Here is a 27174-nt window from a genome sequence, read left to right as displayed (position 1 = left end):
ATGGTCCTATGCTTATACATTTAAATGAGCATTGTGTAGTTACTTTTATTGAGGTTGGTGGGCGTCACCATGGTTCTTGCCTGTCCTTTCATATGTATGTGGCTTTTTTTTTTCTTTATAAAATTAAGTCAACCTGCTGGGATCAAACTCATTGCATAGAAGGAAAAAATGTGAGATGTTTCCTGCAAACAATTGATGACAAATTCATTGTACTAAAGCTTTTTGAAAAGGAACTTTTTTTTTTTTTTTTGGAAGGTGAGAATAAAGGAATTTCCTCCTCCACCCTTGTGTTGTTGAGCTGTAAACTGATATTGTTGAGAAGGAAAAAAGTAGCAAGGCTACTGTCTGTTTCAACAGATAACTGAGTTTGCTCTGGGAAAATACTGATGCCACTCAGCGTACTGTCTTGTGTTTTTTCTCAGGAGCATGACTACAATTTGATTCTGTCAATCAGTAGCAATTACAGCATTCTGCTTCTTCATTAGAGGTTTCTGAACCAAGTAAAGCATCACTGGCATCTGACATCCGATACAAGATGTTCATTCCTGGTCCTATTTAGCTCACATTAAGGGAATGGGAAAATTCTCATTAAGGGTATTGCATTTCTGTATTTATCAGACAAGACTCCTAAATTCAGGTTTGATGCTACCTTTTTTTAGCTTGTGTTGAAGTTATTTGTTATTGAAGTGCACACTTGGCAGCAAAGGCTGAATCCTGCGGTGCCCTGTGCATTTATTTTATTTTATTTTATTTTATTTTATTTTATTTTATTTTATTTTATTTTATTTTATTTTATTTTATTTTATATTTTCAGACTGTGAGTAGGCCCAACATCTCAGCTTTTCATGTTTTCCTTGGTCCCTACGTGATTTCCCACAGACACAAGCTACTGCAGAAATGCAGATTCCAAGCTCTTTCTCTGGCATTTCACTCAAATCTGAAATTTTCTTTAATTCATTTCACTGATGGTCTAGTTTTCTGTTACCACTCGTGTGAAATATCACCAATACATCAATGCTGTTCTGAGTAGTTCATTGCAGCATCCGTAATTAAGATTGGAAGTTGGATTTTAGTAGCTTTATAAACTGGTTATAATTGACAGCTTCTGTCCCAAAATCCTAAGTAGACAAAAGAGAGAATAAAGAAAGTGTATAGGTCTTGTTGCTCAGTAAATGTGTCTACCCACAGACTCTACAGGGCTGACAAGTCCCAGCAAAGTACTCCCTCATTTTGTCTTCATGCATACTAGCTCTAGTATAATTCAAACTGAAAACTTCTTTAATGGTTGTGAGTGACAAGCTGAGGTTTCTACAGGTCTTGATTTGACAATAGATAAGTCAGCTCCTCTGCCGTGAGTGCAGAGGAAAAGGAGTCAAGATGTGGGGCAGGTTCTTAATTTCATCTTCCTAGGTTACCTGTCCCTGTTGACATACTTGTAAATGTAAAGTATGGAGTCACAACTGTACCTGCCTGAAGGACCAGCCAGTCGGAGTAGTTAAAAGGAGCCTTCAAAGGCTACCAGCCTTCTTCCTTTGCACCAGAGCTCATTGCTCGTAACGGTCACACACCCAGCCTTCCGCATTCCTAAAAATGGGTATTCCTCAGCTGCAGGTGGAACTGTATTAATAGTTTCACATGTGTAGCATTTAGTGGTGGTTCTGGGCTTGAGCTACTCCACCCTGACATTGTCATAAGATTAAGCTTGGGAAGTGGTTGGAGGAAACAGTGAGGCAGAGGCAGGGCGAGAGGAAGCTCTCATGGTCTGAGGCTGGGATGATGTCAGGAAGAATAATTGTTTTGTACTCTTAATTACCAGCTTGAATCATGCAACCCCAGTTGACATGGGTGGGGAAGCAGTGAGAATGCGCTGTGCAGCAGCTGTGCTGAGCGGTAAGGGAATAGTTACCTGCGTGCTCACCAATTTTTGGCTTACCATGAAAGGTGCAAGATGACAGTGTGGGCTGATCCAAAGCCCAGCAATTTGTTAGTTTGGACCGTGGCTCAGTTGCCATATGCCACAGTAATCAAAGCAGAATGGGAGTTCATGGCTTTATCCTGTTCCCATTGTGGTAGGGCAGGTTTTTGAATCTGCAGTAGCCTCTCTGGAGGCACATAGGTTTATAATGACTTAACGAGACCTCATAGTTAGTTCTTACAGCTCTCCCAGAGCGTTCCTGTGTCTACCAGATGCTTTGATCTCTTGAAGAGGAGATTAAAGGAATATGGCACATTAAGTTAAAGGCACTGCTTTTAGTATAGACATTGTAAAACATTGCCTACATCCTGTAAAAATGAATGTACACAGGTAAGAACAAACAAAAGTTAACTTTTTAAATATGTTATATTCTCAGAATTGGTGTATTTTAGTTACCTCTTATTCACATGATCTGATACAGAGACTATAACAAGCTAAGTACAGAAGTATGAGGATTTTAAGGCTGAATCAGGGATTTAGCCAGAGCAATTTTCAAGGGATTCTGCAGGAAGAGGGTACAGTGTACTTAATTTCAAACTAAGTTTCCCCTTAATTTCCTAGTTAGAATCTAACGCTCCCAAAATGTGAGCAGCTTCAGCTCCTTCTCAAATGTTTGACTTCTGCATCAACTTGTTGTCTCCAGTGCCAACCACATCAAGCAGATCTGTAAAGGGGGTTTCACATTGATGTGTCTCTTTTTCACACAACTGTTTTCACTTATGCATCTGCTGTTGCATATGGACTTTTTTTAATTAGAGAGGTGCAGATGAGTATGTGATTGAAAAGTATGTGTGTGTATGTATGGTGCACCACCACTTCTCTTGGTCTTGAGACACTGATGTAATTGGAAAGGTGTGTGCATGCTGAACATTTCATTCGCAGCATTTATAGCTTCCTTGATTAACCACCCATTTTGATGTATTCTTTAAAGCCTATTTCATCCTAAAGAAAGAGATGCCTATCAAATTGTGCCTATACTATGTCCTGTTCAAGAAGAGTTTCCAGCAGTCTTGCCAGGAAGCAGAAGCTGTGCAGGAACACTGAAGCTAGCAGAAAGTTTTCTGCTGATGTCAGATAGATTTGGATTTAATTGGCATTCCCCTACAGATGGCATGAATGATTTAAGATAAGAAGCTGAAATTAGAGGCAGAGGGAGAAAGAGAAAGAGAGAGAGACAGAAGCAGCTTGGTCTAAAATCTGATTAAGGCCACTACTGCTGTTTTCGAACAATCTGTCAGTGCTCTAGATCAGAAAATAAAATTGATCAAGTTTATAAGGATCATCGAAAGCTAGGAGAAAATGTTGTGTCATATGACTCTTACTATTATTTAGTCAATTAAAACAACTCACTGGAAAATTTTTGAAATTTCCCTAGAGAGGCATAACTGGGACAGTATTGAATGTGCAGAGAAAAAAATCTTGAAGGTTGACATCTGTCAACAGAAGCTAAATGGAAAATATGTGGGACAGCATTGCACAAAAATGATTGCAAATCCCAGAGTACAGGCAGTGAATGACACAAGTTTGAATCAGTAAAGTCTCACAGACGTGTTGTAGCTTCAGCAGTTAGGGAAATAGTGCTATGATGGAGAAGTTTCTACTCAAATATGGTTTCATTTGCCTTGGAACTTAAGGTTTCTTATCAGCAATTTCAAACCCAGTTACATTTAATCCTCTGCAGTTTGGAATTTTCACCATTGTCATGCATACATTTTCCAGCTTGGAACCTTACAAGTCCTCGATATATCCATTACTTACCAGTTCTTCATATTTTTTCCATATGGAAATTTTCCTTGAAATCAGATCCGAGTTTGTGTTCACTTGAATTTCAAATTATTTTCCCTAGTACAGCTGGTGAGGATTATCTTGGTCAGAAGCCATTTGTAATAAAACCTTGATTTTGTCTAGTCGCCATACAGTTGGAGTCTTTCTGATCAGTGTATTGTCTTCTGTTGCTCATTTTTATACACTGGTTTTTTATGGTGTCCATGCTTCAGCTTTTTCATGGTAGCATTTTTGGTGTTGGTACAACTGAAGTCTGTAAGTGTTTTTTATAAAGCTAACATACCCCTTGCTCAGCCAACTAATTAGCATGACCATGGCAAGCTGCCTGAGGTCTTTAGGTCTGAATTAACTTACCTGTTGCATGCTGCTTAAAACTGGATCATCGCCGAAATATTACGGTAGTGGTAAACATGAACAAAGCAGAATGTCTAAGAGAAAAGTCTTACCAAAATAGAAATACTTTCTTGTTCAAGTCAGCATTTTGAAAGAGAGCAGTGAGTTGTTGTCAGCTAGCTGTTCTCCGAACATTTTTTGCAGTTGTTGGGTCTGCATCTGAAGAAGGCAGAAAATAAAATTTTGACTGAGGATTTGCTTCCTTGTGCTTCTGTGTACTTTTAAAACTTATCCCTCAGGTCCAGCACTGGCCAAATTTTAATCCGTAGGACTGAAGCTCACACATTCTCCCCAAAGTGCACTTTGCCATCTCAGAAAGTGGAGGGATTGCTGATAGCAGTGAAAAATGACCATGGGAGGGAAGGTCACTCACCCATGTCCATGGAAAGGAAGGCAGTTGGGGAATGCAGTCTGAGCATGCTTCTCTGAGCCGAACATGTATCAGAAATGCTCACATGTGCTACCCAGGGTGAAACAAACCGACAGATGGTCCATAATCCACACGCTCTACAAAAACTATCATACATGTCTTCTAATCTGTTAATGAGTGATGACAACATTTCTTTTGCTGTTGATAGGACTCTGATTGTGCCTTCTGGTAAGCGTGAACAGACCCCATCTCCTTTCCTCTCCACCTCTCTAGTGCTGGCCTTATGGAAAGGTTTGAAAGGAAAGGACTCGGACATGTCATGAAAGGAATTAGTGGACAAAAGTCCTTTGTGTTGCTCTGTAAAATTATGTAAGTTTACAAGCACTTCTTTTCTCCCTCCAAGCATGCTCTGGGTCTTGCAGAGCAGACAGGGTCCTTTGCTGTTAACAACAAAGATTCTTCAGGCCAAACTTTGCCATCCATCCTGGTGCCATGACCCCAGCTGGTGTCCAGCCTTGCCACCTGGATTGATGAGCAGTCCTGTGAGGCAGGCACAGCCAAGAGTAGTTATCTCCTCCATGTCCTGTTGTGTCATGAATGGTGCTGCAATAGTGGTAAGTCCATGGGGAAAAACACTATCTTACCAGAACGAGGTAAAAGGGATTCTGTGGCCTACGTGCTAGTGCCACATTTAGGTTTATGGTCTACATGCTAGTGTTTAGGTTTACACAGAGAATCGGGATGAGAGACCAGACATGCCATGGAAGGTGAGAGTGGGCAGTCCATATTTTATGATTTTTCCAAGTCGGTGGGAGTTTTCCCAAAATGTTGGGGGTTTCTGAGTGAAGGGACAAGAGCGGGAGAGGCAGAGTGAGAGATCTGCAACATGCTGCTCTCCACGGTGAGTTGATACCTATGCTTTCTGTGAGCATTTACTTATTTTCAGTGGTATGTTAAGGAACAGTAGTTTGCATAGGTTTTGGAAGAGAAGTGGAAAGAAGATTCCCATCAGAAAATAAGGGTGGCTGGACAAATTTGCAAAGGAGACTGTCATAGCCTGGAGTTCTTAAGATCTCTGGCCTCATCTGAAAAGTGTTTTATATCTAGCCAAGGCAGCACCCTTTCCTACTTGGCTTTTCCTTCCCACTGTGATATCAAACCCACGCATATAGTGGTTTGTTTGTTTGTTTGTTTTCATCCCCCTGTGTGTACTCAGCTTTCTGAGGATGATGTCTGTGATTCCCAGATACACCCTGGCAGTCACCTGCTCTGCTTGCAGGGAAGTCTAGCACAAAGAGTATTCATGGGAACAATATCTGAGCATGGAAATGACAGATGGAGAAGGGATGGTTGGATTGTGGCAGTGTGGCTGCACCTACGGTGGCTTTTTCCTCACTGGAAGAGGTCACTGACATTTGGAAGTGGGGCTGGTTGCCAGTAGTTGGGCTACCAGAGCAGAGCAGGGAGGGATGAAGCTGTGGACATGGCGTACAATATTTTTAAGTGGGACATGGAAATGTAAATGAGAGTTGATTGAGTTGGCAATATCTGGACCAAGCTCAGAGACCACAGCCAATGGTCTCATCTCTCCCATGGTGCAGACAGCATCTTTCCGCTGCAAACACCCATTTCCAGTAAGGCAAAGGAAGAGGTTACTCCCGCAGCCCCCGCCCCTGCTATGTCCTCTATCCTCCATGTCAGAAGTTAGGGGGAAGCAAGCTCAGCTTCATGGTAATGCAGCCAAGCTTGGACAGCTGTCAGAGCTTTCATCTGCTTTAGTAATTTATTGCTTAATTAAGTTAATATCACGTTCTGCACTGAAGATATGGCTGTCAAGGCATTGCTTAATTAAGTTAATATCTTGTTCTGCACCACGGCTGTGGCCGTCATGGCACAGCCAGCATCTCAGCTGGAGGAACGAGCAGGGCAGCGGTGGCCGGGGGACTGAAGCCCTGTGTAGGTGTGCCCACGTCCGTCTGAGTATTCCCTGGGACCCAAGAGAAAGCCTCTTCCCGCCCCGTGACGTGGTGCTGGGGGGCCCTGCGAACCTTCTCCCACATCCCTGGCTGCCACCGGGACAGGGGTGGGGTGGCCTGAGCAGGAAGCCAGCATCCTCCCCAGGGACGGTCTGGGCTCTCCATTTCTCCTTGGCCACGTGAGGAATCGTTGCTCTCGCTGGCCTGAGTGGCTCCCACGCCTGCCCCTGCAAGCACACAGGTTTGCTCCCTGAAACAACCACGGGTTGTGCTTTCAAAACTGGCGATGTATTGCCAGTGCTGTGGTGGTATTCTGCAGTCTCTTGCTACTTCCAGTTCCTGACCCCAGTCGTGTAGCCTGGCCAGCAGACCCAGGCCGTACAGCTTTTTTACTCTCTGCAACCTCCTTGGCTCTTCAGCTGCAGGTGAAGGGCCCCACAATCGGAGCCAGTGGGAGCTTAATTGGTGTCCGATCTTCTGTCACCATTCACCTCGTTCAATTGCACACCCTTGCAAAGTTCAGCTGGAAGAGTAGGGTCAAACCCATACTCCTTAACAGTAGGAAGTGGAGAGCAAACACATCCTGCCTCGGTTATTGAAAGCTTTGAAACAAAGATATCCCATATGTGATTCTGTTTGTAAGTGGAGCAATTCTATTCTATTCTGCTTCTGGGTTTGTTCTTGTTCTTGTTTTGTTTTTGTTGTTGGTGGGTTTTTTTTGTTTGTTTGTTTGTTTGTTTTTAGGAAGTAAATATTTAACCATTTTCTGCATGAGAAGTAAAATTTTTATGACCATCATTAGCATGTGTGCAGTTTGGAGTAGATTGGATTTAAGAATAAGCAATATTTCTTTCCCTGGGGTGGATTAAGTGGTCCCAGTGTTGCTCACTGCTACACCACCACTTCAGTAGATTTCCTCAGACCTGAGGAAAATACTTCCAAGCCATACGTTTTAATTCATACTATTAAAAGTGTACAGATTTAAGCTGTAATTGTTTTCTCTTGAAAATGGTCTTTTTCCCCATGTTGTTGTTTGTTTTTCTTTTTTTAATTAATTTGATTCACTTGTGGTACTGGCAGGTTTTAATGGGATTTCTTTTTAATTAAAGCGAGAGCATATGAATCCCAGAGGGTAGATCCTGATTTTGTTGAAAACTGCCCTCATACAAATGGGATGTTATTCCATTAACAGAGCTGCAAGAAAAAGACTTGAGGATTATCATCAAGGCACGATGGTAGCACAGTCCTGCTCTAAAAACGTCTGAGACTGACACAGGCACTTCTCCATCTTGATGTGCCTTTTATGCAAGCAGATAAAGGCAGCTATATATGGCAAGGACAGTAGATGTAGTGGTTGATGAGGGAAGAAAATAAAATTAATGCTAATGATCTTTGGTATTTGGGAGAACGTAAGTGCTAGGAGATCTTTTAAGTCCTAAACTAAATGCAAATCTGTGCTAAACCTGAGCTTCTGTTTCTCATTCCCTGGTTTTACATGTATGAGTGAGAGAGTGAGAACTTCAGGATCACATGCTTAGAAAGCAGGTTTTAAAAGCAAAATGCTGTATCCACTGTAATTGCTCAGAATAGTGCCTTGGAAAAACAGGATGCCAGCTCCCCTGCATTTGCTTCTGTGAGATCCCATGCCGTGCCATGGAACTACAAAATCAGGCCCAAAGTTGGTTGTTTTTTTTTTTTTTTTTTTCTCCCCATGAAAATAACATCGCTTATTTTTGAAGAGAAACATAATTACAGAACAGGCCTGAGGAACCAGGGCCCAGCTTCCCTGCATATGAATTCTTATGCCCGTGACCTGCTCAGCCACCCCTAAGACCAGCAGAAACACCTGATGAAGTCCTCTTCCTAATTAAATTAATTGCAAACACCTTGTTGACTCCAGCGTGACCAGAATATCACCTGCTGCATTTCTCTGGCTGTAATATTATTGTTGTTGTGTGTCTTTATGGTTCTGTGTACCACTTATATTGTTTGGCTATAATTCCCAGAAGAAGGCCTATTCTAAGCTCAAAAAAAATAATAATTTTGTTTGATTACATAAAAGGGAAGAAGTCAGTTCTCATATATGGGAAAATGCAAGATAAAACCTGACAGAGGAAATTATATTATGTTTTTGTTAGTCTCAAAGAAATATGTTTTGTATTGTCCAAAAACAAAACAGCTTGCTCTCTTCCTGCACAGCTTGCTAACTTTTCCTTTCTTTTCTTTTTTTTGATAAATAAAAGTTGGGACTTAGAAAATGTGTATTTTCTCAAATATTTTGATGTTACTTGTTACAGATTAAATAAATTTAGAATGCTTATCTAAGATGCCCTTTCTCTCAGGGAGTCAAGCAAAAGTAAGAAATGCAGTGATTGCAATCTGTCTCTTGCATAGTAGCACCCCCCTTACTTAGTCTTCAAAAGTCACAAATCATTTCTAAATTACTTTGTATTTCATAGTGAAATAGGTGAAAATAAGTGACATCTGTCTGAACCTCATAAACGTCAGAAGTTTTGATAAGAAGGAAGCAAGATTAGAGGTACTTCAGTATTGATTTTTAGAAGCTAAAATCTGATCCGTGAGGTTCTGCAAAAGCAAAAACAAATCTGGTTTTGTATTTTCCACTTTTAACTCAATAGCAACAACTAAATGAAAAGCTGTGTTAACCAGGTGCTGTTCGTAGCTTGGCGAATAGTTAGATTGTGTTTTCTTTTTACTGTGTGTCACTGCTGTAACTATTCTATATACTGCAGGTGGCCTTAGTAATCTAAATTACGAATAACTCTTTCTTCACCAAACTGCTAGGAAGTCCTAAAAAAAATTTAAATGAACACAGACTTGAAGGGGAAAAGCCATCATTAATTGCTGAGTCACGTCTCATTTTCCTGCAGTACCAGCTGCTGACATGTTTTACCAATCAAGAGATAGTGGCTCTCATCTCAGTGCATTTATATATTCGTACAGCACTGTATATTTTGTGGTGGATATCCCTCATGAGTTACTGTTTGTTATCAGCTTGTCTCTTCTGTGGTTAATGGCTTGGTTGGAGTTCATAGAAATAGACAGATGCAGGAGAGAAGCTGCAGCAAACAGGGTTTTCATTTGGCCAATTTGGATTGCTGCTGTAATTATGCATTGCTATAATTAATCCAACAACATCTACTGAAGAGTCTGACCTGAGCAAGAAAAGTCACTGACCGTGATGGCAGATCTTTTAATTACAAGTAGACTATATACAAGCTTGCTGATGTTCTGCAGTGCTTGCAGAGAGTGGGACACACCATGGTCATTCACAGCCTACCACCCACAGCCCCTGGGAGACCCCTAGAAAAGTGACACACAGGGTCCTAACGGCAGGTTTAGAAGAGCAGAGTTTGGCATCTAATGTACCTGAGGTCTCTCCAAAAACTAAGCTAAATATGTCCTTCAGCATCCCTGGCATCTTCAACACAATGTGGAAAGCCTCTTGAGGGCATCATGACCATAAACGTAGAACAGTGAAAAATGCCGCAAAGCCAGTCTGAAATGACAGCAAACCTAGAAATTTTTGTGAAGAATTCAAAATGACCACAGCGTGCATAAAGTATTTTCAAGTGTCTCTTTTAGTGAAGTAGTGGTTTGCCTAGTGGTTGCACGTGTCCCTCAAACAGATCAAATCGTGCTGTTCCTGATACAAGGATACATGAACTAAGGGCGACTTGACCACAGGACAAGTGTGAACACACACTGGAGATTGTCAGTGTGTTTATGAACCAGAATTTAGCAGCAAAAGATTATCGTTGTGTCAGGCAATGAGACAGACCTCCCAGATAATTCCTGCTCATTACCTCTGTTTTGTTCAATACAGGAGGAAAGCATTGTTAAAATACAGCATTACGCACCATTTAGAAGTGGGAATTGCTGTTGAAGTGCTTTCAGAGCAAGTTTTGTCATGCACATTTTGTGCTGTTCTTTGAAATAAGAGACCCAGGGCTATGGCACATGGCTGAGATCTCTGAATTTACTTAAAGACACAGCCAGGAGGAGTTCTTGAAATACATTTGAGAACAAAAATAGGTCACGACAAAATGTTTTTGCCTTTGGGTTTTCCACTAATCATTTGGTTGCATATGTTTAACATTATTAAGCTGATTTTTTTCTATAGCATTGCCTTTACAGCGTCTGGGTTATGTTCTGCTCTTGCATTCAGCATGCACAGCATCCTTGAGACCTGCATACTGTGGTTTTGGAAGGCTAAGCTTGGTCATGCGGAGACCTGATGTCTACACACTGTTGATTTCTGAGTGTTTGTGAAGTAGCCCTAATGCACATGAAGATTTTTGTCTAAGTTGAGTCATATTAAAAGCACATGCCTTGTAGATTTTATTTAGTTAGGAACAGACAGGATGTTTTTAAATTGAACATAATAATTTATTATTGAGGTGACCTTAAAGATAAAACTGCCTGCATTGTTGTAGCAGGTAAGTTGAGACTCTTCATGTGGAACATGTTTCCTTAGTTGTTCTCCATGTGCCCCTAGGATTTATGACCTGATTATTACACTAGGTTTACACCTACGAATTATAAAGTCCATTAAATTGTTCAATGTTCTGTTATTCTTACATCACTCAAAAAATGCAGCAATGGAAATGTCTCCTAAGGCAGGACTTAATTGCCTGTAGGGTTGTGTTGTGTTATTTATCCCTTTTTTTTTTTTTTTTTTTTTTAAGAAAGATTTTGTAAGTCTGTCAGAGCAAACTGTTGGATTTGTTCGAGAATGTTAATGGATCTTTTGCCTTTGAGTTGTTTTCAACAAATACGACACCTGTTCTTGGCAGACCAAGAGCAGTGCTCCCAGTGCCTGCTTCCAGGGGAGCAGATCAGTTCTGAAAGGGCCCTTAAATCTCTTACAAATTCAGGGTTGACTGAATAATATCAACAGTTAGAGCAGTTGCTAGTATGGTCTACTTAACCTACAGCTGACCCTTTCTGCAAAAGAGGGGGTTCACAGTAGGTCAAGCATGCTGAACAGGGAGAGCTTGAGCATTTCTGATTTCCCAGGGGTGGGGGAGTGGGATTGTCCCCCATACAAAGCTGCTTCAGGCAAGAGTGGGCTGCGATGCCTGCCTTGAAGCCACTCATGGTGCTGTACAACCCAGCATCTCCCATGCAAGTAGCTGAATTGCTCTGGCAACTTGCACCCTGCCAACCACAGGGACTACAGACCCTTTCCCTGTCACACACATGAAGGCACACCAGTCATATGAGAGAATGCAGGGATCCCATCCCTTCGATCAACTGAGTTAGGTGACAGGAGATGCTTATGTTATCACAGAATCACAGAATCATCTAGGTTGGAAGAGACCTACAAGATCACCTAGTCCAACCTCTGATCTAACACTAACAAGTCCTCCACTAAACCATATCACTAAGCTCTACATCAACACGTCTTTTAAAGACATCCAGGAATGGTGACTCAACCACTTCCCTGGGCAGCCTATTCCAATACCTAACAACCCTTTCAGTAAAGAAGTTCTTCCTAACATCCAACCTAAACCTCCCCTGGCACAGCTTTAGCCCATTCCCCCTCGTCCTGTCACCAGGCACATGGGAGAATAGACCAACCCCCACGTGGTCTTCTGCGTGCCCCGATGTGCATCCAAGCTGTGACAGGGCAGGAATACAATGGGAAGAGGTGATACAAGTTAATCAAGATGAACGGTTTAGTATTGATCATGGGAGGTTCATATCCTGCCACATAACTGGAATTCTGTCCTTTGCATCACCACAATGTAGGCGTCCTTCGTCATGTGAACAAACGTGCATCCCCTTTGCATGGCAGAGTGCACACTGGTTATACGATGCACGCTGTTCTGGGATCATAAGCGAGGAGGGTTCAGGACTAACGGGGCCAAGTGAGGCTAAAGGTTATATTTTGCATGTTTATGTCACACACGGTTGCACTCTAGCTGCTTTCCAGAAAGAATATCAGAAAATACCTGATACCATGATGTCATGGTGCTTACCAGCACTAAAGGTTCACACAGTACAGTGAAATATCTCTATTTTATATGGTCATTCCAGAAGTGATTTTTCATTGCTTGTTGCTTTGGTGGAATGAGGGAGTCATTGTGGCAGGAATCACTGGAAATTTCCAGGAGCTTTGGAAGTCAAGAGTGTTTTGGCTACTTTGTTGGAGGGTTGTTCAATGTGTGAAAGGCAGCATAAAATAAATCACAGGGATAGATACTAGAGTCTAGAGAAGACAAAAGGGGTTGCTAATAGTAAGGTTCATAACAAGATAATAGCTTAACCAATGTAAGGGAAGTCAAGGTGTATACACTTAGAGACCCCTGTCAAGCAAAAAATTGGTCAGCTAGATGAGACACAATGGGCTGGTGGGAACAATGCTTTTTGCAGATTGGATATGGTACATTGGCTCTGTTTTTGGCTGCCTTCCTTTCTGGAAGGACGTGGGGAATGGTGTTGTGTTGAAGAGCTCTGGGAGGAAGCCAACTTGCTAGCAGTGCTTCAGACAACAAGGAGAGGTTTGCTGAACTTGGGTGATTCTGGTCTTAAACATTGTTTTGCCTTATTTAGAGTATCACTTTTAGGTGAAGCTTGTCTTCCTCTGTTCTGTGAAGATTAAACAGGCAAGATGGATACTGCCATTATGTAGAAAATTAAAAATGTGTTGTGTTGCTGGAGCAAAGGGCTGAAGCAAAGGAGAGGGGAGGTTGTCCAGGTGCCTTAGTGCAACCTTTTAGTCCTTTAGAATCTCTTCCATGAGCACTTTAGCTTTCTTGTTACTGTCCATATCATTTTTTTGTTTCATATAGTGTGACCCTTCAAGGAGCCAAGTGAGAGCCCCCCAAAAAAAACTGTTGAGCTACCAAAGCAAATTATCAGGCTTTTAATTCATACAGGATAGTCCTCTCCAGGGGACTATCAGGCAAGGCAGCCGGATCACAGCCAGCCTTTCTTTTCAGCCTTTGATTGCTCTCAGCACAGAGCACACTTTTTGCATCTCAAGATTGTGGTTCATTTATGGATTTACAAAAGCACTGAAAATCATTGGAAAGAAAATCAGAAGGCAAACGCTTCCATTATCCCTTTATTCTGGAGGAAGGTGATTCTCACCAGCATCTGCATATCAGCTAGCACAAGTTGGAGCTGAGCTTTGGGCATCCCCCTGGCCAGGAGGGGTGGATGTGCTCCTCATTCTGGAAGACACAGAAGTGTATTAAAAGGTAGCTCATCCCCTTGCACGTAAAGGATTTGAATATAAGTGTGCCAGAGGAAACAATGACATTGTTTACCAGATCTGCTTACTGAAGCATGGAAGTTTCAGAGGCTCCCTGAGTATCAATGCCTTGCTAAAAGGACCTGCAAAGCAAGAGAAATGTTTTAGGAATACAGATCAGAGTCTGTCGTTCTGGATTTTCTGAGACACAAAGATTTAGGTAATTGGTGTTTCCCACCCCATTCACTCAGAAGTGATGCTGTGCTTAAATCACTTGCTTTGCTTCCCTTGCAGTTCCAAGTGGTGTTTGCTTTGAAGCAGACACCTCAGTTATCAAAGTTTATGGTCTTAAGGGAGACAGAAATTACCAAATGAGCAAGGAGGAAGTTAAGGAAATAGAAGAAAGTCAATTGTTTCATACCATTGTCAGCAAGCTTCAGAAAGAGTGGATGAGAATACATGGGCAGGCACCAAGGATCAGCAGTACACTTTAAAGACAGGCAGAAATTTTCTCTTATCTTTCTTGGACTTAAGTTTACTTTCTTCTCTTAAAGCAATGTTGCTACGATAGGGATTTGAAGAAGGACAGAAAAATATGAGATGAAGTTTTCTTAGATCTAAACATTATACTGATAGGACCCATGAGAAGAGAGAAAAAAAATAACAACTAAGAAAACATTTTTCCTAGCACAACTGGTGAGTCTGTGAGAAACAGTGAAGCTTGTAGTTTTTAGGCTTGTAGGCCTTTTTATTTAACTGAGTACTGTGTTCGGTTTTGGGCCCCTCACTACAAGAAGGACATTGAGGTCCTGGAGCATGTCCAGAGGAGGGCTACAAAGCTGGTGAAGGGCCTGGAGCACAAGTCCTGTGAGGAGTGGCTGAGGAAACTGGGGTTGTTTAGTCTGGAGAAGAGGAGGCTCAGGGGAGACCTTATTGCTCTCTGCAACTTCCTGAAAGAAAGGTGTGGGGAGCTGGGGGTCGGCCTCTTCTCGCAGATAACTAGTGATAGGACTAGAGGGAATGGCCTCAAGTTGCACGAGGGGAGGTTCAGGTTGGAAATGAGGAGACATTTCTTCTCAGAAAGAGCAGTCAGGCATTGGGACGGGTTGTCTGGGGAAGTGGTGGAGTCACCGTCCCTGGGGGTGTTCAAGGAAAGGCTGGACGTGGTGCTTAGGGTCTTGGTTTAGTGGGTGACATTGGTGGTATGGTGATGGTTGGCCTAGATGATCTTTGAGGCCTTTTCCAACCTTAATGATTCTATGATTTCTGTGGTAACTGATTCAAGATCCTAAACATGTCTGGAAATATGCATAAATGTTTTTTCTGCAGCATCAGTTCATGTTAGTCATTACTGTTTAGTCAAAGCAATAATGGTGTCAAGAAGACCCACACTTTTCTTGGATGATTTTTTGCACAAAGCGTTCGTGAATGGACTTCATATCCATACAGTCACAATTCTTTTTTTTTTTTTTTTTTGCACATTCTTCTATTTGCAATCTCTTATGCACATTGTTTTAAGAACTTTGTCTCATAGATAGTATCACATCACTTTTCAAGAGCATCACTTTCTTTTTTTCATACTAATTATCCCTTAGATGCATACTTGTTTTTAAAACAGAATACGTTGTTTTTTTTTTCCTAAGGACATATGAAATGGGTTCTTTTTGACTAATACAACTCTTCATATGCATATTATACTCTTTGAATGAAGCTGAAGGAGTCAGAGGATGCCGAAGGTGAAGCATGCGAACAGTGAACACTGGAGCAATTGTCATTAAGAATGGCCCTTGTATGTCGAAATGCACTTACTTTGTAATTAACCTATTAAAATGTCTCAATAACAGTGTAAAAAATGTTCCCCTAGTTCCTTTTGACCTTGGAGGCAGTCACACAGGCCAGTCACATGCCTGTGAACTGAGGGGAGGCCCAGCAATTTTTCACTTTGTACCCTCTGGGGAGAATTCAGTACACACAACTGTGTTTAGCGTCAGGAGGTGGTGAGGAGGGCACTGACAAACCTAGGCAGTGAACCACACATGCTGTTATTTAACACGGATGGCTTTTGCAACATGGCAGATCAGTGCTTTCCAGGACTTGACCTCTGAAGGGAGGCAGGCAAAGGGAGGTAGCATTGCTGCTTAGATCCTCTCATCTTTTTTCCTAGTAGACCCTTCGGGCACAGCTTTTGGCATTGCTTCAGGTGTTTCTTTCATATGGAAAAAAAACTGGGGTGGATGTGCCCCAAGGGTGCTCTGCTGTTTCTGTAGCCATTCTGGGCCTTCCAGTTTCTACTCCCTAAGGTGGGGTATGGGTTTAGCAAAGGTGCTTGGCATTTCAGCTGCACCATGGCTTTGTTCTCGTTGAAGTCCGCAAAGTTCTGCTTCTGGTTTTGAGGAGACAAACTGCGATTAGAGGATTAGGCAAAACTGGCCCGTGTTGGTGCTTTTTGGAAGCACTTCTGCCATCGTGCTCCTCAAATATATCAGACAGCTTATGTTCCCTCTGGCAGGGAGACCTCCGCCTCAGCAGTGAGAAATCACAGGGATTAACAGCTCTTGTAGGGAGAGCAGCAAGGAATGAGAAAAATGGGGATGGGCTGGCAGGTTCTCCTGGGCTTGGCTGACAGGGGCGCAGCATTTCAAGTTTCTCCCTCAGAGGGGTTTCTGTCACACGCAGACATTCCTGCTGAAGTCCAGCCCACAAGCTGGAGAAAATCCCGGTGCCTGTTCACAATTCAGCTTGCCTGCCGAGATGAATAACACCACCGCCAGCTGCTGCCTGTAAGCATGGGATAGAGCTCTGCACCGTCAGCTGGGGGCCTGCATGCAGGGCAAACAACCTCCCTTCCCTATGCATGGACATCTGTTTGAGAATTGCCCTTTAGAGTAGAAGAGAGTGGCTTTCCTTTTGACCCATCTCAGCATGGAGTGATAATGACCATTATCAAGTGGGTGAGGTGCCATACAGGTCGTTCATCCCAACCAGCCAGTTCTGCAGAGGTAACACGGTGCGGTAAGTGAAGTGTCAGGAAGATCTGGGGACTGACTCGAGGACAGAGGGCACTTACCACATGTGGCTGGTAGGTTACAATTTCAAGCATCTCCTGCCCCTCCTAGACAGGTGGCTGAGCTACTTGTCAAGCATTTCATGAATTCCTGCTCTTCCTACCACGATGCTCCAAGGCCATCTTTAGCCACGGAGCAACTGCAAAAGAGACTGCCATTATTTGTGTACAGCTGATTAGCCATCATGATGAAGGTGATAAGAGCAAAATACAGAGCCACAGCATCCCACCCAGACTCTTCTTAAGACACCAGCACACAAGAGAAGAATGAATGTGCATGCTCTTTCTTAAAGGCTTCCCTGAGCCCTTTACAGCAGTCAGATATCCACAAAGAGCCCCCAAACTGGTGGCCTTGCTGAAAGTGGTGCCGTGCTGAGCTAAGCAATCCTCCTTAATAAGCAGAAAGGATGCCAAGCAGTTCCAACTGCACAGCAATATGATATATAATCTAATTATGTTAATAATCCAATCTGATTCTTCGGGGGAAATTCAAGAGTCTGTTATGGGCAAGAAAGTATTTTCTGTTTGTTTGTTTGTTTTTCCCTCTAACATCTACGAAGGCCAGGCACAATTGGCTACTCTTTATTAGTCTCCTTCAGAGTAAGCATTTGTGCTGATCTGTCCTCCTTTTCTTTTTTCTTCTGCCCATAAACAATTGTCTCCCCAGCCCCAGGAGTTATCAGGGAAAACCACAGTGGGACTGTCAGAAAAATTTATAAAACCCGCAAATAGGTAAGGCTCAGCCAAATAAAATAAAGAAGGTTATATTCCCTACTTTATGTTTGGTTTTAGCTTGAATTGTGCAATGCAAAATGCTTCTCTCCAGCCGGCTGGAGCTCTTTAATATCTTAGTTAAAACTACATGCAGTGACAAACATGAATGTTACGAATGTCACCTGTTCATTAGTCTCCTTGCTTCCTTTTTCTCTGCCTTGTACACCTCTGTAGTCTTAACATCAGCTTTCACTTCTGAAGGGAAATTGCTGTGTCTGATCCCTTCTGGCTCTTCTGCACCTGTGATGCTTACTTCATTCCCAGCTCCCTCTGCCTGCCTTCACCAGTCAGTTGGGAGCTCCAGAGGGAAGCATGGGAAGGTGCCACCAGCATGCCCACAGCACCCCAAATGCCTGAAACTGCTCGCCCATGGAGTGAGATGCAAACCTAATCGGAAGCTTTCAAGGAGCTGTTCTTGCAACCTTCCTTCCCAGGAAGACTTCCACGCTCGGTCTGCTAGAAATAAGGAGATAAGCCAGTGACAGCCATGGAGAAGTGATCCAAGAGAAGGAAGTACAACCAACAACTTCATTTTATGTGCCTTAGTTTCTTGGTCTTGGTCACCAGCACCATCTGAATGTAGACACCTTATTGCTTAACTGACAGTTACATACATGAAGAAGGCTTGCACTCACCTTGACCTTCCTCCCTCACACTTGATATAAAAGCCACAGGAATCAAAACATGGTTGTAACCAAGCCACAACTGTTCTAACAATAAATACAGATGGAGAAGGCAAAAATGGTTTGGGTGTGATCACTCCCTGAGGCTGGTAGGCTACATAAGATGGGGCTGGACAGTCTTTCAGGAGTAGTCTTCTTTGCCAAATTAGGGGAGAGAGCACAGCACCACACTGAAGACTGAGAAACACCTCAGAGAGGTAAGATGGTGCGAGCTTAGCAGTGGGCTGCCCGTGCTGCCTTCCCACCCAGCACCCTGAAACAACGCTTGCAGAGCACCAAGGGGTGAGGAGGGTCCTTCAGGTGAGCCCCGGGGAGGGCTGTGTGTGTCAGAGCCCTGTGTGCCAGCTTTGCTATAGATACCGAGCCACACAAGCCGTCAAAAAGCTCATTAAAATAAACATCACAGCAGTGGAAGTGCTTCTCAAGCTCCATGGGTCCCAGAGGGTGGACCGGGAAGCACGGGAGAGTGCTGTGTCGTAAGAGCAGTTCCTAGGTGGAGTTACGTGCTGAGAAACTTGTTCAGGCTGCTGCATTTATCTTGTTTTGATGGTATTTTTTTGGTGGTGCTCCTTAGAAACCAAATGCCTGCTTCCTTTCTGGCTCAACCAGGCACTCTGAAACAATGCTAATCAAACGGCGTCAGGGCTTCCTTTCAGACGTTGCCTCTGACTCCCTCAGAAGTAAGTGGGCTGCTGCTCTCAGCCAGCACCGTGGCTACTTGCAGCAAAAGGCACTCCTGTTAGGCACAATCTCTGTCTCCATGCACCTTTCACTCTCACCTGTGCTTTGCTTTTGCTGGCAAATTACACAAGGTAGGAAGACTGTGTTTAGCTTGCCTTGCCAATGGCAACAGTAATAGGAGAACACAGGGCTCCCTTCCTCTGCACGAGGATGGGAGTATCTGTGAAACAGGTTCCAGTGATGTACTGACAAAACTGGGGTGCTGCATGTAAGATTAAGGGACAAAAACGTGTGAATACACCTTCTGCTTGTTTCTAGCCTTTCAACTGAAAACCAGATCAGATATCTTGTATTTATCTTATGCTTATCTATGCCTCACGGTTATAGTATTAACTGCTGGAGTTAAAAATGCATGTGTTTGGTTTTGAATGAGAGCCTACTGCTAGCTGAATGGTTAGCTGCATGAACCTTGACTCTCATGCATTTGCTGTGTAGCAGTTGTTTATTCTTGCACCTTAGAAAATACTTCAAAGTGAAATGTAGGGCAAGAGTCTCTCCATATACAGCAACACTCAGCTCTGGGAATTTCGGTTCTTATCTGAATGTTGGTGGTTGTCTGTGAAAGACAGGATTGGTCTATATCTAAAGTGCTCTAATCTAGCATATACATATATATATATATATAATATGTCCATCACTGCAAATGGCAGCTGCAAGCACTGATGAAGAACATCCTACCTCAGACACAAACTGCATGCACAAAAACAACCTCTTGAACCAAATCTGGGGTTTTAGACTAACTTATCAACATCTCTCTTCATATGTACTCAAATGACAGTGTTTCAGCCCCAACAATCATCTGTGGAAGGAGCAGAGCAGCTGGTCTCAATGCCTGGAGCCAAAGGAGCCTTTGTGGCTGTGTGATGATCAGCCACCCCTAGTATCCATACAGCACACACAGGCAGAGGTGCCAGTGCAATAACCATACAGTTACCAGTCAAATACCAGTAGCAGATACTTTGATTTAGTACAGTAAGGCATCTCAGTACATGTAAAAAGCCATTTCTGGGCTTCCAGGCACTTGTTTATGCCTTGAGTGCTCTCACCTTCTGAAAATGCTCTGTATCAGAAGTGAGAATCTTGTGCAATAGCAGCCTTCATCTGTCCTGACAGACAACATGAAATTTTGTGGAAGCTACATGAAAAATTGCTATTAAAATGTTGGCAGCCGTGGCAGGAATGTATTTGCTCGCACACAAATGCAAAGGCATGCACACACAATATCTGCATGTTGCTGGGTGTGCTTGGTGTAGTGCTCTGCCTCCTCTCCCTTTTGCAGAGGTTATTTCCCGTAATTGTGCCCTGCAGTGGTGACATCTGGCATAACAGAAAGCTCTGTCTGGCCCGGCCTCCATTTGCTCTGGGCTTCTCACAAGTAAGTAAAGCACAATTAATGCCACCAGGGAAAAACGCCATTGCGGTGAAGAAAGCATGGATCACGGTGCGTGTTGGAAACACGGCTGTCCTGCACCCTCTGCCCGCTGATGGGAGCAGGAGGTGTTCACAGAAAGCCTTCGTTTCAGGAATTTAGGGGCTCAAGAGGCAGTGCAGTAACTTTTCATAGCTCACGTTAACGCTGCTTCCTTATAACTAATTAATGAACAGAAAATGAGGGGATTTGTACAAATCCTGCTACAGAATTTCTCCCCTTTTGGAGGGATTGGGCTAAAAGGCACAAGAAAAGAACCATTGTACTGGAGAATTAGAGGAAAAGATTGTGCCCTAAGGCAACTGAGTGCTTTGCACATGATGGGAGACTGCTGCTGCTGTTGAGATTTAAAATAGGATGAAACTTTGTGTACTGACTGCATGGGCTAGGGCAATGCTGAACATCGTTATAAACTGCGTAAAACACTAGGAAAACTTGGAGTAACATTTGACCAAAGCTGAGCAAATGGAATATTTATTACTTGAAATGACCCAGATAAATTTAGCTAGACAAGGTTCTATTTTTACTGGTGTTTGTCCAACTGATTTTTACTTATTTGTTTCACCTTTGTGAAAACTAAGCTGCCAAGACCATTGGGTTGTCTTGTATCTCCTCTTGTTAATACAGACTTCTCCATGCCTCCTTGTCACATGGTGAATTCAAGGATCCACGTTTCTTATCCAGTAGTGGTTCAGAAGTGGTCTTTATCACAGAATCACAGAATCATCTAAGTTGGAAGAGACCTTCAAGATCACCGAGTCCAACCTCTGACCTAACACTAACAAGTCCTCCACTAAACCATATCACTGAGTTCTACATCTAAATGTCTCTTAAAGACCTCCAGGGATGGTGATTCAACCACCTCCCTGTGCAGCCCATCCCATGCCTAACAACCCTTTCAGTAAAGTTCTTCCTAATATCCAACCTAAACCTCCCCTGGCGCAACTTTAGCCCATTCAGAGCACAGTGCCTGCAGACGTCCTTTGGAGGCAGAGCTTTTCTTCCAAGGACCTGTCAAGACAGAGGCCTTTAGTTGTGGAAGTTCACTGCAGAAAGGATAGACACAGTGCAGCAATAGAACAAAATATCGAAACAAGGTGGGAAGAAAACTATAAAGGAGTTAGGAGGGATGAGGCTAACAAACTGCAGGTTTTTAATATTTGGGATTGAGCGGAGCTGGTCTCAGCTGGATTTACACAAGGTATGTTTAGAGACTGTTTACTTTGGATTTTCATGTAGCAATGCAAAATCTACCAGCTCCAAGGAAAAATGGATGAATCTCCAGCTTATGTTTCACGCTGCCAGGTTTTTCTCCAAGGGAGTGTGTGATCCAACCCATTATTTGGCTCAACCATATATGGTATTACTCCTATCCCCTAGGAAAAAGAGAATAGAAGCCATAATAAAACTGTAGCAGCAATTAGCTATGTGCTCAGTAAAAGTCTCCTTCAGGTGCTTGGCATGAGAGTTTCTCCAGGAGATGTGCACTGCTGGTGAAGAAGGGAAATCCACCACCCCCTCCCCCACCTTTTTGTAAGCTTACACCTATGATTTCCATATTTCTTCACTTTCTCTTTGTGTAAGGCTTAGTACTTTCACCTGTTAATGCTGGCACTCTTTGGGCTTCCCTTTTGAGGTGAGCTGAGAAATGCTTAGCAGATCCATACTTTCAGAAGATGCCTCATATGCCCATTTACAACATTGCTATTCCACTCCATGCTCTTAACTCAACTCTTCCTCCTGACTTAAAAAAAAAAAAAAGAAAAGAAATATTGACTTTAAAGCCATCCCTCCTCTCCACTCTCAGAGCCGTGTTCTTTTCCCCTCGCAAGCATGGCTTTGTTCCAGATGACTTTTATCTGCTTTATGTGAATTACTGTAAAGTGCCCTTCACAGTGGATGGCCCAAGCTGTGTTTGTCCTGACAGCATTCCCTGTCTGCACTGGGTCGGGGCTGCATTTTCCTCTTCTCCCTCTTTTTATTCCTGGGTGGCTTGCTCTCTTCTACTGGAACAGTCAGTGCACATACGACTAAGATTGAGGTTTTACGAGAAGTTTTATGAGGGAGCAAGCCCTCTCTGGTTTCTGAGCTAGCCTGACAGGAGCAGGAGTTTTCCTCTGTACCTGGGTTCCCAGCCCCAGCAAAAAGCACCAAGCCCCATCTACCCATGCATGAATGAGCTCTGCAGGGGTTCCCCTGCACGCCAGGTTGGATTTCTCTACTTCACAGCCCTGAAACCAGCACATCGGAGAGCCGTCGGCACTGCTTGGTGTGCCCCAAGGCTGTGCCAACAGCACCAAGCCATGCAGGCAGGGCGGAAGGAGGTGGCAGAGGATGGTGCTGGGATGTCCGCATTCATGGGGACATTGGTCTGTGCTCTCCTGCAAAGCTCAGCAGGAAGAAGGGTTTTTCTTCCCAAGTTGTGAAAACCTTCTGCCTTGTAAACAAAAGTGGTTGCGTGAGCATCCTCTGCTTTGTTTTTCCCTTCTGATGCTGTTTCATGCAAAGGAAATGAGCTGCAAGTGTTTAGCTTGGCACTGTAACTTTGGTAATCGTATCCAGGGCATAGAGTAGCATGGCTGGTGCTTAATCATTCACTCATTAGCACAGTGTCCTTTGTGCTTGGAAGACAAATAGAGGGTAAGAAACTGTGTCAGCCCGTCTGAGAGCGGGTACAAGGCGGTTCGGGAAGGACGACACACTTTCTGTGCTTCTTGGTGCACTGCCTGATTGCCTTTCAAGCACAGCTGTTGCTGCTGCTACCCGTTTTGGAGAAAATTGCTGTGTTTGAAGCGCCCATCTGCCTGCAGCTGTTGTCATCTTCTAATTGGCGTAGCCCTGTCGAAAGGGAGCAGCACAACTGTGAGCGTGCCCTGCACCCTCACCCAGCTGCTGGCACCTCCAGCACCCTCTCGTCTGTGTGCTTTCTGTGTACGTGCTTTCCAGGGAGTGGCCTGGGGGCTGGCTTTGCTCACATGGCCATACAAAGAGGATTTCTCCCAGCCTCAGCTATGAACACTTACCACTCGAGGCGTTTCCAAAGGGGTTAGAGAAACATGAATGTCTTTGTAGATGCTGGTGGTAGGGTTGTACCCGCAACAGTGCATTTCTGGTCACTTGTGCTCCAGAAGTATGGCTTGACAGGGCTGTGGATGCAGATCGAGTTTGGAGAGCAGGGAGATGGAAAACGCAACATGCAATTTGAGATTATAGGAGCTTTACTTGTTTAGTCTGGAATAATGTGGACTGGGATACATCAGAGGTTTATATACGCATCAGGGAAGGAAACACCAAGAAGAGCAGTAGGTTGCTAAAGCAAATGCTCGGTACTGGCAAAAGAACAAAGAGGGATAAACTGGCCATTAGTAAATGTAGATGAGAAGCTGGAAGCCAGTTCTTGAGGATCAGCCGAGCACTTCCATGGCAACTGTGGGGACAAATATTCTTAGCTGTTTTTAGGGCAGAACTCAACTAAGTTTATGAAGAGGATTAGCTGACGTGCTTTCCTGCGGTAACAGGTGATGGGACTGGATGACGGGAGATCTTGTTTCCTTCTTGTATCAGTGTGAACTCAACATTCATTTATTAAAGTTCCTGCAGCAGTTCTGCAGTGAGCCTGAGAACAGTGGAAATGGCAAGCACATCCATGGATTGAACTGTTCACAAACACTGCATCAAATTGCATCAGTTCCATGGGGTTGGAAGGGGGATGTCTAGCCAGCCATGTGGTAACTGACCACCCAACATAAGCGTTGCATGTAGGAAGTTTCAGGGTGGTGCTAGTGTTTGTTCACTTAGATGCTGAATGCAGCTAGACACTAGCCTTTTTCTTTTTTTTCCTTTTTACCGAGGTTACTTTTCAGCCATATCACTAGACAGACAGCCAAATCCAGCGTGGCCCAGGAGGAGGTGAGCAGGATCACAGCAGCTCCATTAGGACTGGCTTGCACTGCCGTCTGACCATGCCAGGAGTGGCTGCCTGCGCTCCTTGCATCACTGCCAAACCACAGTGCCAGCATCTTTAAAACTGCTGCTGGGCAAATGAAAAGGCTGTTTTTCCATGGAGATGCTATACATGATCCTGAGACTGTGGTTTTATAAGTGCTTGTGATACTTTATGCATATCTTTCAAACCAAAAGAGGTTGTACTTTCATGATTAGTGCATAATGTGGGCAACTGAGGAACAACTTTGGCATGTTACCTAGGGAGGGACACCTTAGAAAAGCTCAGAATAATAATATTTAAGCAGTCATTCAGTATCTTCCAGGAGAGACAATTTACATCTATCCTAGAGTGCTTTCTGATGTGGGTGTGTTCCTCTTGTTCTTTTTACAATGAGGATCTCAGAGGTACTGAGTTAGGAAGCCATATGTAATATATATATACATATATATAAAGATATATTTCATTACCTATAAAAAAATCCTGGTTACAGTGAAGAATTTAAGGGAGTTTCCTGTTCTACCAATTGTTTCAGGATTTTTGTCACCTTTCCCACTTATAAAAGTGTTTGACTTTTGGTCTTTCAGAGGTTAAAAGGTGAGCAAGCAGCAGTTAGATCTGATTTGAAAAGAATATGAGTGAGAATTCAGGATTTCCTGCTTACAGAGAGCCATGTGACTACCAGTGAATGAGCCCAGTCAAAAGCTCGTTGCACTGTAAAGTTAGATGCCCTTTTAATTCAGCATGGTTTGAGCCATGCATTAAAAGGCCAGGTTACTGAGATCCCAAAGCTGGACTGTGGCTTACAAAATGTCTTCTTCCTGCATTTTTGGTGGCAGGGATTTGTTTGGCAAGGTGCTGAGCATTAACAGGTCTTCATCATGAGAAGTCATTCTCTGTATGATGTAATAATTCATAATTCATTCTTCTGTTTCATCACCAGTGTACAGAACAATGTGTTCAAGGGAGGTTTGCATCCAGTGGATGATAAGATCTTGGTCTTCCTGATGTCATGCATTCCTTCTGGGAAATGTAGGCTAAAGAGCCACTCTCATGTGCAGCTGCTATATAGGGCATTTGTATACACTTCCCTTTTTCTTACCATTTTTCTTACAGTTTTTAATTTCAAACAGAAAGTAGAAACTAGTGTTTTTCAGTTTCTGCTGTTTATGTGAATTCATCTTTGCAGACACTGTTAGTCCAGCCCATAGTCATCTAGTTAACTTTTTTGGTTTTTAACTTTCTTTTTCAGAGTAAAGGCTTCTTCTCTGCATGAGATAAGCTTTTGTAAGTACTGAGAAAACTATGTGGTACTGAGAAACATCTTGCCTATTCTCTTCCTGAACTACTGTCTGCAATGGAGCATCGAGTATTAGATGATGCTGTAATGACTACACACCATGTTTTCCCAGTGATGGCACTTTTTTGATAGAGACATGGACATTTAGTAATAGCAGCAGTGTTATATCCAGAGAGGATATAACTGAGGAGTAAGGGAGACAGTATTGTGAAAGTATCCATATGTTTTGTTAGACAAAATGGAAGAAATGGGGAAAAAAAAAAAAAGAAAAAAAAAAAAAGAACAAAGTTTTGGGCTCAGCACCTAATCATCAGCTCACATGCGTGATAACTTGACTTTCTTCCACAAAACCACTGGATGCTTTCTACATTTGCCTGCTCCAGGCTTCCTTCTCGGGCCATGTAAAAACTTACATGTTTTTTTCCAAGCATTTTCATTTTTATATAGAAATATACTTAGCCTTTAGGGCATGTGATTGGAACAGACAAGCTCCTCATATTGCTGACACTGTGTATTTTTGGTGTAGTATGTGAGATCTTGCACAGTTTGTCTGCTGCTAAAGATAACTTGGAAGCTGATCTTTTGTATCACAAATAAAATGGGGTAATAAAATGATATGCAACCAAAGAGAACAGGTAGGATGCCCAAAGATGGCAAATTTAAATCAGGAGATTTAGAGATTAGCCTCTTCAAAGTTTCTAGCTGACTCCTTTCCCACCATAAGGCAGGAATGGAAAAACAGGTCTGTGTTCCTGTAGGAGGACTCCTACCATAAGGAGGGAGGAGTGGTACAGCAGAACCATAGTAATAGCTGTAATAGTAATAAAGAACAACAAATAGTAGAAATACCTGTCACTCGTTCTTGGAGAGCTCACCAGACTGAATTCTTGGGCTTTGTTATTCAACCCTACAGGCTAGTTCTTGTTTTTGCAACATTGCACTCAAGAAGTTGAGTAATTACAGATTGAGACTAGGCAGGATTAAGCTCCTAAGTGCCTCTTTAGACACCTCTGCCCAAATTTTAGACCATCAAACCATATATTTAACTGTTGCCAAACCTTGCAATTACTTTAAGTCTTTAAGTGGTCACTTCCAAGACTGAGAGTTTCTGGCTCCTAAATAGCAGTGTCAGTCTGTACGACAGGTATGAATTCGATTTTCTACCTTTCATAAGTATTCTAGTATACTGTATACTGAAACAATATACTAAGGTATATTGTTTCTCCCACCAGATTTGTGTTTGCACATTGCATACAGAATGGGCAAAACCAGAGGAGTTTCATGAAATTTCAGATGCCTTGGTGTTGCTGTCAGGAAATATAGTAGCAAGTATCCTCATAAGCATACTTTTTTTTCAGAAAACTCACAAAATATTCTATAAACACCTTTCTGATAAAAGGCACAGTGAGATTAAGTGATTTTCCTAAGACATTAGAGCCTGTGATTGGATTTGATTTTGTAAATTCCAGCCTCGTATTTTAGCTACATGCATTCATCACAGCAGAAGGTTTTATCTCTT

The 27174-nt window shown here is 42.9% G+C and overlaps 1 protein-coding gene across 12 annotated transcripts in view; it reads left to right on the top strand.

The window, feature by feature from the left end:
- PALM2AKAP2 (PALM2 and AKAP2 fusion) overlaps positions 1 to 27174 on the top strand; it is a 257742-nt gene that overhangs the window by 172903 nt on the left and 57665 nt on the right. The window lies entirely within an intron of this gene.

This window comes from Anser brachyrhynchus (assembly GCF_964034855.1).
Source record: "Anser brachyrhynchus genome assembly, chromosome: Z".
NCBI classification, from domain to species: domain Eukaryota; kingdom Metazoa; phylum Chordata; class Aves; order Anseriformes; family Anatidae; genus Anser; species Anser brachyrhynchus.
Note: the sequence above shows the minus strand (reverse complement) of the source record. Positions and strands in the feature narration are given on the sequence as shown.